The sequence below is a fragment of the Molothrus ater genome, chromosome Z (genome assembly GCF_012460135.2).
Source record: "Molothrus ater isolate BHLD 08-10-18 breed brown headed cowbird chromosome Z, BPBGC_Mater_1.1, whole genome shotgun sequence".
Classification (NCBI taxonomy): domain Eukaryota; kingdom Metazoa; phylum Chordata; class Aves; order Passeriformes; family Icteridae; genus Molothrus; species Molothrus ater.
Genome location: NC_050511.2, coordinates 53303346 through 53306708, shown reverse-complemented (window position 1 = coordinate 53306708; position 3363 = coordinate 53303346).

Here is a 3363-nt window from a genome sequence, read left to right as displayed (position 1 = left end):
GCTCCTGAGTATCCTGGTTGAAATAATTTTTCCTACAAAACATGACAATAGGTGAATTGTGGGGAGAAAGTATTGCTTTGGTTCTCAAGTGTGCTCATATACCAGTATCTCTGGTTTTAGGAGGACTAAAGAGTAGTTTGGACTGACTGCCAAGCTTTTACTTAAGATGCCGATGTTAGGAACTTGACTGCCTGAGCCTCCCTCCCTAATCAGGGAAGGAAAATGTGCATTTAGAAGGAACTTGGCTTGAGCATTTTCAAGGGAAACTACCCCTTCCCTAGTAGAGGAAGCAGATGCTTTAGCTCTTCAACCTGTACAGCTCAGCCAAAAGACCTCAGGTTAGGTAGACCTGCCACTGCTTAAATCTGCAGTCCTTGTTTAATTCAGTGTTTACATTAGTTGATGTTGTTGTTTGCAGGGTGTTTTAAAAGTTCCAGCTTCCAGTGGTTGCTGCTTTCAGGCCAGCTGTGTGTGCATATGGAGAGAGGCTGTATCCACAGGGAATCTCCCGTGAGCTGTGCCAGTGCAGTTAAAGCAGCCAATATGTAGATGTGTATGCTCTAGGAGAGGCAGACTGATACTCCTGTGAAAGCAGGAGTATTGAAACCAAGAGCAGTATTCTGCTGAATTTTCACCGAATCACAGAACAGTTAGGGTGCGAAAGGGCCTCTGGAGATCATCTAGTCCAACACCTCTGCCAAGTCAGGGTCACTGTCATGGTTTAGGATTGGTGTTCTTCAGTTAAGTGTTCCCATGGAAACAGCCCACATACATGTGCTGCTTTGTCCCTTCCCCACTGTGGCAGGAGGAGCACTGAAGGCATAAAAGAGGTAAAGATCATGGGTTGAGATATGGAGAATTTACTAGAAAAAAACAATGAAATAAAATTACCAGCAACAACAGTAATACTAATAACAGAATATACAAGGCAGGTGAATAATTGACATGGGATTGCTCAGCACATGGAACCCAGTGCCACCTGAGGGCACATCCAGCACACCTCGGTGAAAAACCCCACACCCCTCTGTCCCCACTGCACAGGGCCTGAGCTGCTATAGAATAACCTGGCTGTGCCATTCATGGCTGCTGCAAAAGTTAAGACACTCTGTTGTCTTAACTTGCCTGGTGGAACCAGGACATTCACCCAGAGCCAGGGAGAACAGGAGCACTTCCAGGTGGGTTTTGAATGTCTCCAGTGATGGAGACTCCACAACCTCCCTCGGCATCTTGTCCCAGTTCTTTCCCAGTCTCAGGTGAAATTCTTCCTCATGTTAACATGGAACTTCTTGTGTTTGATTTTATGGCCATTATTCTTTGTCCTCTCACTGGGCACCACTGGAAAGAGTCTGGCACCATTATTTTGGCTCCCACATCTGAGATGTTTGTATTTATGAGGTCCCCTCTCAGTCTTCTCTGCTCTGGACTAAACAGGCCCAGCTCCTGCAGTCTCTCCTTGTGAGAGAGATGCTCCAGACCCTTAATCATCTTTGTGGCCCCTGCTGAACACTCTCCACTAGCTCCTTGTTGTTCTTGTACTGAGAAACTGGACACAACAATGCAGATGCGGCCTCACTAGGGCTGAGAAGAGGGGCAGGATCACCTCCCTATTGACCTGCACTGCTGGCAGTGCTTCCTGATGCAGGATCCCATTAGCCCTCCAAGGGCATTGCTGGCTCACAGTCAGCTTGTTATTCATGAAGACTCCCAGGTGCTTCTCAAAAGAGCTGCTCTCCAGGTCAGGCCTCGACCTGCGCTGGTACTTAGGGTTATTCCTCCCCTGTTTTAGTACACTTGCCCTTGCTGAACCTCACTACGTTTCTATCCACCCAACTCTCCAGCCTACCAAGGCTCACTGAATGGCAGCACAGCCTTCCAATACATCAGCCCCAGTTTCATATCATCAGCAAACTTGTTGAGGGTGCATTATACACCTTTGTCCGGATCATTGATAAACAAGTTGAACAACACTGGATCCAGTACTGATCCCTGGGGAATGCTACAGACCACAGGCCTCCAACTGGATTCTACTCCACTGACCCTCTGAGCTCTGATATTCAGCCAGTTCTTGATCTGCTTCACTGTCCACTCCCCTCGTGCACATTTCCTGAGCTTACCTACAAGGATGTTATAGCAGACAGTGTTAAAAGCCCTGAAGCCAAGGTAGACAACCTCCATAGCTCCCCTCACCAACTCATCCTGCCATGCCATCACAGAGGGCCATCAGACTAGTCAAGCATGATTTCCCCTTGGTATATCCAAACTGACTACTCTTGATCACCTTTTCTTTTACATGGTTGGTGATGACTTCTAGAGAAAAGGCTCCATCACCTTTTCAGGGAGGGGGTGAAGCTGACTGGCAGGTAGCTTCCTGTGTTCTCCCTTTTTGAAGATGGGTTAACATTGGTCTTTCTCCACTTATGGGGAACCATTCTTGTTCTCCATCATTTTGCAAAGATGATGGAGAGTATCTAAACAGTGGTATCTGCCAGCTCCCTCAGCTCCCAACCCTTTTTGACCATAGTGAAATCTTCCTTTTTCCTGCATTCCTCTCTTAACTCTGAGGTCTGGGACCCCAGAGAGCCGGCCTCAGCAGTAAAGGTGGAGACAAAGAAGGCATGCAGTAGTCCTTCCTGACCTGTGTCTTCTGTCACTAGGACACCCATCTGGTTCAGCAGCAGCCCCACATTTTCCATAATGTTCTTTTTGCTGCTGATGTACTTGCAGAAGCTCTTATTGTCCTTGATATCCTTTGCCAGATTCAGTTTCAAGTGGACCTTTTCTTATTGCATCCCTGCATACTCTAATGGTGCTCTTACCATTCTCCCATGTGGCCTGTCCCTTTTTCTACATCCCATAAATGTTGTAGTGTGTTTTTGTTACGTTATTGTTTTCAATAGTTGGTTTTGTACCAACCTCCTCCCCTGAGGCATTGGTTTAGTCCCAGCTGTCAGTCCTCCCTCATACCTACCCCTTTTTCCAGAGATTTCCCTGTCAATTTTGTATCCTTTGATGCCTCATTGGTTTAGTTAAACCATTCCCCGCCCCTGTAACTCCCATTGGTTTTAACATTGTAATCTCCACTTTATGTTCCACCCAAGTCCCTTTGTTATTGGTTTCCTACCCTAAATTCCACCCCTGTACTGTCCCTTAAAACCCAGTACCCCTGTTCGAGGTCCTTGCCTCTCTTCTACATTTGAGTTATGGATGGTTTTGTATTCACCCTTATGCTTTAATAAACAATCCTTGGATAAACAAGCAAGGCCCATCTTGCTTTTCCACATTGATCCTTTGGCAAGTGCTTAGGAGGTTCAGGGTCCTGGGGAGGTGTCACACCCCCATCAAATGCATAACACTGAGCACACT